The sequence below is a fragment of the Pipra filicauda genome, unplaced genomic scaffold (assembly GCF_003945595.2).
Source record: "Pipra filicauda isolate LSUMZ 115617 unplaced genomic scaffold, ASM394559v2 scaffold156_size1729456_pilon, whole genome shotgun sequence".
NCBI classification, from domain to species: Eukaryota; Metazoa; Chordata; class Aves; order Passeriformes; family Pipridae; genus Pipra; species Pipra filicauda.
Genome location: NW_024104062.1, coordinates 1,346,296 through 1,360,114, shown reverse-complemented (window position 1 = coordinate 1,360,114; position 13,819 = coordinate 1,346,296).

The following is a 13,819-nucleotide window of genomic DNA, read 5'->3' as shown; positions in this document are numbered from 1 at the left end:
GGATCTTGCTCTTGGCCTTGTTGAACTTCATGAGGTTCACACAGGCCCACCTCTCAAGACTAAGAAGGTCCCTCTGCACGGCATCCCTTCCCTCCAGTATGTTAATGGCATGACAAAGCTTGATGTCATCAGCAAACTTGCTGAGGGAGTACTCAATCCCACTGTCAACATCACCAACAAAGACCTTAAATGGCCCCAGTACCAATCCCTGAGGAGCAGCACTCATCACTGCTCTCCACTTGGGCATCAAGCCATTGACCACAACTATTGGAGTGTGACCATCCAGCCAATTCTTTACCATCAAGTGGTCCACCCATCAAATCCATGTCTATCCAGTTTAGAGATCAGGATGTTAAATGGTGTTGTTAAATATTTTGCATGATGTCAGTTGCTCTTCCCTTATCCTCCAACGTTATAACCCTGTTGTAGACAGCCACCAAATTTGTAAGTCATGATTTGCCCTTAGTGAATTCGGGGTAACTGTCACCAATCACCAATCATCTTCTTATGTCACATATGTCTTAGCTTAGTTTCTAACAGGATCTGCTCCATAATCTTGCAAGGCACAGAAGTGAGACAGACTGACCTGTAGTTCCTCAGGTCTTCCTTATTTCCCTTTTTATAAATGGACATTATGTTTCAAATTTTCTAGCCAGTGGGAACTTCACTGAACTGCCACAGCTCCTCAAATATAATGAATAGTGGCTTAGCCACTTCCTCTGACCCTTCTCTCAGGATCCATGGATGCATCTCATCAGGTCCCATGGACCTGTGCACCTTCAAGTTCCTTAGATGGTCTCAGAACTGATCTTCCTTTACAATGGCCAGTTCTTCATTCTCCCAGTCCCTGCCTTTAACTTCTGCAATTTGGGTGGTGTGCCTGGGACACTTGACAGTGAATACTGAGGTAAAAAAATTCATTGAGAACTTCTCCAAATTCATTGACAGCTTCTCCATGTCCAATATAATCAGGTCTGTTTCCTTATGGAGAGGGCCCCACATTTTCCCTAGTCTTCCTTTTGTAACTGACATACCTATAGAAACTTTTCTTGTTGCCCTTGACATCCTTGGCCAGATTAAATACACTCAAGCTATTCTAATCCTATCTAGAACAGATAGAATTAGATAGAATATCTTTTCTAATTCTTTCTAGATTATCTACTTTATTATATAACTAGATATAATAATACAACAACAATGATATGCTGTTAAAACCTTCTTCATGGGAAAGACACTTGAGGAAAGCACATCTTCTGTGGAAGCAGAACAAGAGTTTGTCACTGTACACTTTGTGTAAAATGTTTTGGAGGATATTGGCAGGGGATCATATCACACAGAACTGCTTCTCACTCTCATGAACACAAAGATCCTCCCTGTCATTTCTCATCTGTATCCCACAGTTCAAGATAACCCAACCGCTTTCCTGAACTAGGGGTGGGCCTGCTCTGGACAACAACAGACTCAACAGTAAAGGAACAAAAGACACAGGAGCAGTTTTCTGTAAGAACTCTACAGGTAAATTTATGCTGTACCTACTACATCAGCTAAAATGAGATGGGCAGCCTGATGCTGGTCATTTAAATCAAAGAGAGTTTAAAAGGTAAATTTAAAATCTTATTTGAAATAATTATTTTCTCAGCTTGGGCCTGAATTCCATTGTTCAGTTGTCACCTCTAAGATTATTATATCCCATGTGGTCAAGTGGTTCCATTTTTCTGGGGTTACGTGTTTCGTTTTAAGTGTAAAATTGTAAAACATATTACTAGGTGTAATATAGAAATGACTTATCAACATTAGCCTCCCAGTTCCCTCAAATTAGCCTGTTTAAAGTATTGAAATTTCTACTTAGGCAGCAAAAAACCCACATTCTCCTCTCATTTGCCATAAGATAAAGTCAGAAATACTCCAGCAGCTTTAACAAAGTCACTTCTGATTTTCACCAGTAAAACTGGAGGCAAGGTTTGGTTCATGAGATTCAGCTGCTGCTTGCATATAAAGAAGTCTAATACCTCCATCACACTAAAGCAGAAAATAATTTATACTATAAATAATATCAATAAATCAATAATGAGGTCTATATAGCTAGATTTGATACACAGATCTTTCAATAAGTGTACCTCAAACACTCACAAACTTAGATGAAGTACCTCTTCATCATTGTTGGGGAAGGTAAGACTAAAGAAGTAAAACTAAGTAGCCCGGTTTTGCTTCCTCTTTTCAGGTCAATGTCCACAGTTAAGCCAATGAGACATAGGATTACACATCGTGTAAACAAATGAGTCCAGATATTTAAATCCCTAATTCATATTGTTGCAGAATTTGGGATACATGACTTGCCTGGGGATGTAGAAAGGATAAAAAACCCCAGGTTAGGAAGTTGCATTTTGGGCATACACTAATTAGCTCTATGTGAACTGTTGTGTCTACAGAGCCTTGAGCACCACAGCCCTTATTAGTCCAGGCCTGGATGCCCTCCATGCAGACTAAATCAGTCCAGCTTCTCTAATTGTTTCAAGCGTGGCTGACAACACAGGCAGGGCTGCACTGTGCTCAAAAACATTAGCTCATTTAGAGAAACATCAAAACCCCATGGAATAGCATTGTCTTGCTCAGTATAATCCATGTAGAGTGCCTCATCTAGGGAACTGGGAAGCTGGGAGCTGAACTCAGCTGCCCTCAATCACAGACCAATACTTTATGAGTGGACAGCTTAGTTATTTTCCTCTTTTATTCAGTCAATTATTCTGAACAGCTAACTACTCTTTGCAAAGCTAGAAGTGGGAATGGGTAATTTCAGTACTGCAAGGCTGAAATGCCTATAGTTTGGTACACAATGTATTCTCTGTCTCTATGTGAGATTGTATGCAAAGGCAGGGAAATGAGAAATGCATTCTGCGGGAGCTATTTAATGGCCAAAGCAACACCATGTTCAAACAGCACAAAAACTAAATTTTTTATCACTGTGCCATGATATTAGGGTAGGGAATGGTTGACAAGGAAGAGAACATCTGAGTGATGAGCAGCACTCTCTGCGTGAGTCTCACGAAAGCTAGGCATCCAAAGACTGAGCAGTACCCATGTCATTCATTTCAATCATGACTGTGACAGCTTTTCCCTTCATTGATCATTGTTAACAATGGCTGAGCAAACTGGAGGAAGAGAGTAACTGGTTCAGAGCAGGCAGAAGATTGACCTTGTTTGAAAGGGTAATAGTAAAACTGGCAGCCACAGACAAAGGTACCTTAAAAACACACTGTCTCCTTTAATAAAGCAAATGCTGTACACAGGAAGATGTCTCTCCAACAGAAAATGCCACATACTTGTCTCAAGCCTCCTTCTTCACTACTGTAAACCTGAATTTTTCATCCCTTCCTTCTATCCACAAACTAGCATGCATGCGATTGCATTTGCTGCTAATTTTTTATGCGTGGCAGAAAGGATTCTCCAAATATTCACCTTCCCAGACCTTGTTAGATGGTTATCTGATAGTTTGGGCATAGTCTCACTTATTCCCACACATTTGGGACACCAGCATAGTCATGTTAAAGCCCTCGGTATTGAGAAGTCAAATGGATGAACAGATGAGACCGTTGTGAAAGAGCCATCCACTGTCTACTGTTTGCTGATCCTGGTAGGATAGGATGTGTAAAACAATGAAGAGTGCTAACTTTTCTTCTCAGGCAGCAATGGAATAAGCTGCCTATCTAAAAGAGTCATATCAGTATGCCATGTAAAGAAAAGTCTTTGGATTATTAATTTGTTTTAATCACTGAAAGGAGCATATTTTTAATTTAAGACTTCCATGGCCCATTGCCATCCCTGTTTCTCTGCATATCCATGCACGTGTAGAGTTGTCTTGATCACTGAAGAGAGTCATTTTCAGGAAAACATCCTCTGCCCTGTGATTCTAGTTGCCAACTCTTAGCTCTGTTAGTTACCTGTATAAAATGTGCTAGTTGCGTTTTGTACCACAGTCAGGAAAGAAGAAACCATTGCTACTCAGCAAAGGAGATGTTTTGATGGGATGGCAGGAAAAATGATGCAGAACTATGAACAGCTGCATCTGGACTGCAGTCATAAGTGAAACTCATATTGCCTCCAGCTTGTCTGGGCTTTCTTTTCGAATAACAGGGTAGTTCCACACTTTACCAGACTTATGTGTTCAGCCCGTCCTTGATGTGTTTCATAGTGGTTTGGCACTGAGCCACAGAAGCTAGAACCATCTCTGATGCACAAAGATGAAGATGGAGGGTTGAGGAAGGCACCAATCAAACTGGAAAGTGCAGCCTCAAAGAGAGATCTGTATATCTTGAAAGTTCAGATGAAGTTCAGTTATGAAGTTCAGCCTCTAAAATCTAAGGATAAAACCATAAACAAACACTATGCTTTGGAGGGGGCAAGAAGAAGCAGAGGGGAAATAATCTAAAAATCTCTTTCCTGTTAACATGATTTTAGAAAAAACTTCAAAAATAGCACTTGCTTACGAGGAAGGAGTAAAAGAAGACCCATCTTTCTGTACCTTTCAGAGCTAATGGACTGAGAGAAGTGACAGGCAGACTATAGTTTAGAAAGCTGTATTTTACTTGATATTTTATTTAAAATTTTTTTGAGTCTGAAATATCTATCTATAGAATGCCCTCTTGTATAAGGGCATGTCTGTCTGCCAGATAAAGCAGCATGCAGTACAGAGAAAAATGCTTTGAAGCCTCCTAGGAGAAAACAGTTCTACCTTAATGAAGTCCATTATGGAGCTCAGCTTTCAGTATGGGAAGGCACTTTCAAAACATGTCTAGAAATGAAAATGAGACTCTCTCATGAAGTGTAAAAGTTGTGACAAGCCAGCCACAGACGGAAATGACAAGGTTTTGCCTGCCACAGACAGCTCAGAATACATCCCAAAGTGTACTGGAGCCACAAGGAATTCCATCAGGGATCACTGAGAATCGAGTGCAACTGGAAATGCATTAGCTGCACCATGCATGCATTTATAACAAGGTAAGAAATACATAAGGATACTGTTTACTTGGTATTATATGTTCAAAGATATGGGATGCAGCCACCTGACTGAGGCTGGAATGTTATTTATACAGTTATGATGGAGGTAGAAGACTCAGGAAACCAGATTTGCTTTGCAGCCCTACGTTGCTCAATTCCTGCTTGAGATTTTGCACATTTATCTTTTTGTATGCTTCAGAGACTTCTCTGCAAAGTGAAAGCAATATTGTTCTATTTATTTATGTGCTTGTTCTTGTATAGCAAGGGTTTTATTCATAGTACTATGGAAATTTGGCTTTACTTTGAAATTTCTCGGTTAATAAAGTGAAAAGAATAAAAAAAGTGCAATAGTGTTCTGAGTTAATCCAAGATGGTGCTTCTACTGACTTCAGTAGGTCTGCTGTTGCTTGGAAAAGAATGAAATCACCTCAGCTGAGAATTTTACCTTTGACATTTTGAACACACAATTGTTGAGATGTATTATAAATAAAGCCAAGTTGACTTAGTTTAAAAAAGACACCCCTAAAACTGAATCTTTTGGGAATACTAGGTTTTGTTAGAGTTGCACAGTAGCCACCACATCTGTTATGCCCAAAACATTTCTAGATCCCAGTTACCAATAGGCAAAAAAATTAAATCCCTCATAGAAAAACTTTCTATCATATACACTCTCTTATTGGAAGGTCCTGCTGATGAGATTTTGAACACGTTGTTCTTTGTTTTACAGATCTCAAGCAGGTTCAAACAAATAAACCCAAACTCCAGCCAGGTTTTTCCATCACGATAGAAAAAGTAGTGCAAACCTGCCATGGAAGGGGAGGGTCCTCAGATTTTTATACCTGTCAAGTATGATTCTGCACACATGATACGTACTGTTTTCCATTGTTAAAATGTTATATGAGCTTTCTAGAGGGTTGCCATGCAGCTTCAATGAATGTTTTGAGTTGTCTTCTACCACTACAAACTAATACTGCCTTGCTTCCAGAAAAATGAAATGTGCTCTGTAAATCTGCTAAGAAGTTCATATAACATTGACCACAGATATCAATGCATAAAGAGACTGTGACTTTTATCTGTGGTAAAGTTCCTAATGCAAGGGTTCCCCTAAAAGCTTCTTCTGTACCTGAAAACTAAAAGAAATGAGAAAGACATCTTTCCAGCTGCTACAGATTGGTCTCTTCTGTTTGTCCATGAACTCTAACCCTGACAGTTAGAGCAAAGACTGACTGATTTGGGACATTAGAATAGCAGTTCTACACCTCTAGAAATCCTTTACATGGTAATTCATCTTTGTTCATGCTGTTTTGTAAGCAGAATTTGGCCTCATAATTTCTATGAATTCTCTCCTTCCCTCTCGCATATATTGTCTTCATCTTCCAGGTCTCTAAACCCAAGTCATTTTATTATTGATGAACAGGATTTTTAGAATGTTTGTCAAAAGGTTTGATCTGAAGTATCATAAACTTCATGTCATATTTTTTTTCATCTTATTCTGATAGGCGGCTCCCTCTGGTGTAGAACAGAAGGGTTACCTGAAGATGCCTTTTAGATTAGAGGTGAAAGAGAAGCAGCTTGCAAGAGCATGAAAATTAGTGCTACACAAAAAATGTAATTATTTATTTAGATCCCAAGTGCAGCAGTTTAACTATAATACTCTTAGTTTTTCATAAAATGTCAACAACTTTTATCCAGTTATAAAAATTTTATAATACTTATTCTGCAGACTTCATGGTAGCACATTCCTGCAGCACCCAAACAGAACACAGCACAAAGTCACCCATCCAGAGGTGGGAAGGGAACCCTCCCCATCATGGCTCATGGCCAGCCTGCAAGGCTTCCCTCCACACCATCATTCCCACAGCTTTAGCAGGAGGTTTGAACCAAGACAAAAGCCTGAACATATCTAAACTTTCTTTCCCTCTCCCTATTTGACACTGAAAAGATATTAAGGAATTTGATTGGGCAAGAGAGGGCACACTTCCTGCAGAGTAATTTTTCAAGCTACAGCACTTGCTTCCTTGCCTGTCAAAACAACCAGCTACTGTACTTATCAGTGAGCCTTGAGGCGGACCATCCTGTTGAGTAGAAGTCCTCAGATTTTTTTGTAGTCAGCATGCGTACAAGTACTGACGTGACATCCTCCTACTGAGATTCTAAATCCCCACAGCTAAAAGTGCTAGGCAAAATGCATAGTCATCAGATTGCCATGAAATCACCCCCTGTAAGTGGTATCATGGTACCTTGAGGTGGGTTTGGCCTACTGGCACTTTCCATAGTGATAGAGAGGCATAGGTCCAGGGCTAGCACAAGAACCATGGAGGGAGCATGCAGCTCAGCTGACAGAGCATACCAGGGACTATCGCCTGTACTTAGTCTAAAATTTTTTCGTTCCCATCTCTGTACAAAATCTTCCAACACTGTTCCAGCAGTCAGTAGCCACAGTTAGCACGGTTTCACAAGGGGAAAGTCCTGCTTGTCAAATCGGATTTCCTTTTAAGACAAGGAAACTCCCTCCTAGTTATCTAGGAAAGCCAGTTGATGTGAACTTTTTGGATTTCAGTAAAGCTTTCGATGCTGTCTCTCACAGGATCCTTCTGGACAAAACACTTGGTCTGTTCAGCCTGGAGAAGAGGAGACTGAGGAGAGACCTCATTGCAGCCTACAACTTCCTTGTGAGATGAAGAAGAGGGACAGGCACTGATCTCTTCCCTGGGGTAACCAGTGACAGAACCCAAGGAAATGGCCTGAAGTTGTGTCAGGGGAGGTTTAGATTGGATATTAGAAAGAGGTTCTTCACTCAGGGCATGATTGGGCACTGGAACAAGTTCCCCAGGGAAGTGGTCAGAGCACTAAGCCTGACAGAGTTCAAGAAGTGTTTGGACAATACTCTCAGACACATGGTGTGAGTCTTGAGGATGGTTCTGTGCAGGACCAGGAGCTGGACTCAATGATCCTTGTGGGTCCCTTCCAACTCAGCATATCCTGTGATTCTGCGATTCTGTGATACCTCCGGGGCCAAAATGTGTCTCCACTCAGAGCCGATTGTTATGAAGAATGGATGAAGGTAGTTTGTGTCATTGCCCTTCAGGCCAAAAAATGGACCCTGAGGATTATATTTAACAGTAAAAATGTAAACTCTGAATTCCAGCAAGATCCCAGTCTGGCTGGCATAGTAGTGGAGGGACAGACAACATCTTTACATTAGATTTCTTTGAATTCAGTAAGTAAATTCAAGTAAGAATTCATTTTTCCTCCATTGCTGTCATGTATGATGAATGATCTCAGCTAAGGGTGAATTTTCAGCTAGATTTAAAAGATTTACATTTTTTGTGATAAAGGGATAATCTCACTTAGAGTCCCTCTCCTCATTCGCTGCTCATTCTCTTTACACAGCAGCAGAAAAAAAAATACAGAGACTAAACATGCAAGAAAATGATGATAGTAATAATAGTAATAATAATAATAATAATAATAATAATAACATAAATCACCAAACAATCCAGGGACAGAAGAGAATTAAGATGGCTTATGCTTTGTTCTTCACATCGATAATGATAAAACAAACAGGAAATGGGAGAGTTATGGAGTCACATGCCTCCATGTGCAACAGAAAGGAAAATTCACTCTGAAATTTGGGTTAACCAGAAATTTATTGTGTAAGGAAATATTTGATCTGAGACCTAGTTCTCATGTCAATCAATTTAATTTTTTCACATACATTAGAAAATATGTCTTTCCCAGTGTGCAATATTTAATTAGACCTTCATGAGATTTTAAAGCAGGCTCCAAGGGTTTTCATAACTCCATCATCTTGCAAGTTCACATGCCAAATTTACATAAATGGAGACAAAGAGATTAAAAAAGCAGGGAATTTAATGAAAAATTCTGCCATCTAAGACCTTAGGAGGAACAAAAGGGATAAGAGGAAAAGGTACTCAAGAAAAAAAGTACGAAAAAAAGAGAATTAATAAAAGAAATGTGCATGAAAATAAATTTGAAGAAGAACTCATACCTTATGATGTCTAACAAAAATAATAACTCTTTTAATCTGTAGATCTTGTACTTCAAAGTATAAAGGAAATTCATTATTGTAATTTTACTAAAAGGAAGAAAAACAGGTATCATATTTTGATTGTCAAACGAGGACTGAAAACATATTGTACCTCAGTCTCATATCCTTCCTCTTCCTGTTGCCAACTGGTTACCTCATCTTATTTTTTTATTTTTTTCCCCCACAAAAACAAGTGCTAATCACCAGCTCCTTTTGACACTATCTCCAGAGATCAGTGTTAAAAACTAAACTCCAGCCAATGGCATTCCCCATTTGTCTCCAACAAGGAACTTCCATCAGGTCTACAGATCCACTCACTTCTGGTATTCAGCTCATGCAACAACATGATAGACAATTAGACTTAATCTACCTCTACATTCCTCTCTCACTCCCAAGAAAAGATTTTAGACCGTTTTCTCACTCCCCTCTAAACATTAAAGTCAGTATGTCTGCATGGTGACTATAAAGCATGGCATAATATTCTCAGGTTTTCCCTGCCACATAGGAATATTCCTACCATTTGAACAAAGAGGTTTTCTGTGGCTTTCTTAGTTCAGAAACAACAATGAAACATGCTTCATCTGTCTCTCTCCTCCCACTGGTTCATGCTGGGATCAAGTATGTGTAAAGCCAAATCCAGATCTTTACAGTATGCTCTCACTAGGCTGAGTTCTTGAAAGTCATTTTATGCATCTCTTCAGGGTGCTCTCATCAACTGAGTCATCACTGAAGAAAAAGCTGGAGGAAGTAAAGGGGAGGAATATGCAAAGAGATGACAGAATATATTGTAAAAGATATACATAAAAAAATATAGATTTGAGAGGTAATCATTTTCATTGTGTATACCAGAGGACAGAGGGTGAGTTCATGAAACAAGGTTTGAAACAATTAGTAAACAGTAGAGTTCAAGCAAGAAGAGGTGTGGATGAGAGCTGGTATTTGAGCAGGACCATACTCTGCAGTCAGAAGATAGAGTCTGAGTGTTTTTCAACTCTAAATACTCTGCCAGATTCCTGCTCCCCTTATTCCTCTCCCTTGGTATCTCAGCTGTAACAGGAACTTATGTCACTGAAAAACATGAAGAAGAAATTAATGCAGAAGAGTTAAGGAACAATTAAGGTGATTTTCACAGCAGCATGTTGCATTCCCTGATACGGACCAAGACAAAAGCAACAACAAAAATTACACTAGTCAAGGTGGGAGCTGTGAAGGATGTAAATAGGTTTAAAAGAAGATTTGCATTGCTGCATCAAGAAAAAGCAATGTGACTTTATGACTAATGATTGAAAAACAAAATGAAATTATATTGATGGGAAGGAATGCAGTGCCTAGAGACCTACTCACCTAAATAAGATGTATACAGTATGGAAGTACAGATTTTCCTTATGCTGAGAAGGCCTTGATTAACAGCACAGAGAGTAGAGTGGGAAGAAGATCGAGATTTTATAATTTATGATGATAAAGCCTCCCATAGCATATCTTTACTGGCCTTACAAAGGGGAAGAACCAGCACCCAGGTCATCTTCCTCCCACAAGGGAGATGGACAACAGACAGCTTGCCACCGCATTTCTTCCTATTTCATGAAGGTACCAAAGAGCCACAGTGTTTCTCAGTCAATCTGGCAATTGTCCTGACAACTGGTGAATGGAGAAAAAAGAATAGCTGGGACAGAAGGAAGTTCCGTCTGAATATAAGGCAAACCTTTTCTACTGAGAGGGTGACTGAGCATTGGCACAGGTTTCTCAGAGAGACTGTAGAATCTCTATCCCTGGAGATACTCAAAAGCTGTACAAGGTCCTAATGAGCCTGCTGTAGGTGACCCTGCTTAAGTAGGAGGGGCTGGCCCAGATCACCTCCAGAAGTCCTTTCCAAGTTCAACCACCCTGTGACTCTGTGATTCTATGAAAAAATTTAATGAGTGTAGGGGGATTTTTAACTTATCTGTCAGCTTTTCTTACGTATCATATGTATTTTGAGTTTGGACAGTCATTTCATCTTTTAATGCTTCCCTTTCCTCATCTGTAAATGGGGTTTAACTATACCTATTTTCCAAGGACCACACTTCATAACTAATGCAATCCATTCACATGCAGAAAACCTATGCACTGTTTATAACCTTAAGCGGAACATCAGTGATATCCAAATCTTGTCATTAGTCCAAGGAGCTGGGGGTTAAATGTCACTCTCCCTTTACAAAGCCTCTAGGATACCTGGAAATCATAAGAAGCATTAACAGCACAAAACATTCACCTTGTTCTCTGTGTAGGTTGGGGAATGCCACAGCTACCAACATTTTATGATTTCAAGACATTAAAATTTGTCTCATGTCACAATCCGTACACTTGGGTTGTTATTTTGTGTAGTTAAAATCTGAACATGCTTCTCTGCTGCAGATAATTAGTGATATGCATATGGGAGATGTTACAGCTCATCGGATAGTCTTTGCTGTGACAGTTGACAGTGATAATGCAGTCTGTTCCAAAGAGGGAAGGGGACCAGTGTTATCAGGAACTGATTTTTGTCTTCGTTAAAGCCTATACTTATCCATTATTTCCCCCTAAATATACCTACTGCTCAGATTTATTTGAAAGTATAAAATTAGTTTTTTACTCATTCAGTTTTATTATTTATTTATACATAATAATATGTATATTATTATAGTCAGCACTCAAATTGAAGCCTTTGTGAAAACTAACTCTACATCCATCTTTTGATGTTGTCAGGGTAAACAGTATACAAGGAGTTTACTGTTTACTTCTGGATGGTAAAGGGTCACATATTATAAAAGATGTGGGATATCAGTATTCAGAATATTTGGTTTACAACAGATTATGAGGACAGTTAAATCAGAAGTTGTAGAAATAGTAATCAATATCTAGTGAGCTGTTTCAGTAATTTAGTAGAAAGGGAGAGTGAAGATGTGATAAAGGTTTTTTTGTGATGATGATGATGCCATTATGCTGCTAATAATCTGCTCCAGCCTTCCAGACAAGTCCCATCTATTTTCTCTTTCTAAACTACGAAAACAACCTTCCATTTAGATCTTTCTTGAAGAATAAGGTAGTCAAACTTCAACTTTCCAAATCTATTCCTGAAACTCAGTAGGAGAGTCAGATGGTTTCATAGAGAACATCTTTTTTTATTCCAGCTACTGGACGTGTCTTCATTTTTCAGCTTTTGAGAAGACAAACCACAAATCAAAATCCACATAGGCATTTATGAAATATTCCATGTGCCAAACAGTAAACTGGACGTTTTTTTACTTTTGTAGGTCATGGAAGTTGATATTTGCACTGTATGTAGTTTGGATATCTGTTATAAAAACACTGCACACATTTAGCCAGAGAAAAATATTTTAATTGTCTATTCACATGCATTTTATGCCCAGCCAATGAAATCCACTTTATCACCTTGTTCTATACCTATTAGTGATCACATTTGGAAACAAGATAATAAACCTGATATGCCTGTCATGTGATTTTAATAGTCACATTCAGTGTCCACATCTACAGAGCAAAAATGTGAATGCCTAACTTACCAATTAAAACATGCATCCTTATTTCAAGGGAAGGCTAATAAACACTGCCATACCAAGTGCCCTCCTCTGTATGGTAGTAGGTACACAGAGAAGTCCTCCCCTTCCCAGCCTATCAGAGCCATCACAGTTCTCACACCACTACATATGCCACGTAATGTACTCTGAAAACTGATGAATCCTTCTCTCCTCACTGCTTTCCCCTAGAAGTCATGACAGGTTTGCTCTTAATTTGCTTGCCAGTTCTGAAAAGGATTAACCCCTGTATTTGCAGCCAAAAATAATGTTTCCCCTAAAACTTGAGTTTCAAGTTTGGAATACTTGACCACTGATGTCCGGAGCCTTAACACAACATTACACAGCAGTAATGGTGACTTAGCTGTAGATCACAGGTGGGTGTCACCTACGCTTCATGGCATCAGAGGGAAGCATCTTCCTCCTCATCTTTTTCCTTGGTTTTGTTGTCCAGTTCTATATGCACCCAAGGTTTTCTGGTTAATTTTTTTTCCATCTCTAATTATAGCTATTGAAAAATGTTTTCTTGTCACCTGCATACTAAAAACTAACTCAGAATACACTACCTACTTGCAAATTTTTGTTTCCATGTGGCATGAGGTTTTGGATAAATGATCATTCTTATCAGAATACATTGGAATAGTATAGTTGCCCATGGAACATAACTGAGAAAATGAGAAATTGCTACCCTCTCCGGCTTTGCAAAGTACTAAATAAAGAAATACCCTATCATACCTGAGTATCACCAGTGAAATCCAGCCACAAAATTTTCTTTTAAAAAGGGAAAAAATAGAAATTCAACTGATGTAACTATTAGCAGAAGAGATGATACATGTTATATGCATGTATTAATCACAAATATTAGCCTCCAAGATTTTAGAACTAAGTGCTAGAAGGCAGTAAGAAAAACTTCATAGAGATATAAAAGCTGTGTAGAATTCTTTTCCTTCTCAATAGGATTAGCTGAGCATAGCATTGTATATAACACCATGGTACAGGATCAGTGCTAGCACTAGAAAATCATCTCTTGTGGAGAGGCTTGACAAAGTGCATGGTAGGTTGTATGGTACAAATACAAATTCAGGGAGGGTTCAGGGATTGAAAGCAAGGCTTAGAGCTTTCAGTCTAGGCATAGGCATGTAGACATAGACAGCATGGTTGATTCAAACTGACACAGAATTAATACATTCTTTTCCTTTCGAATCCAAGTTTCTGCTCACAG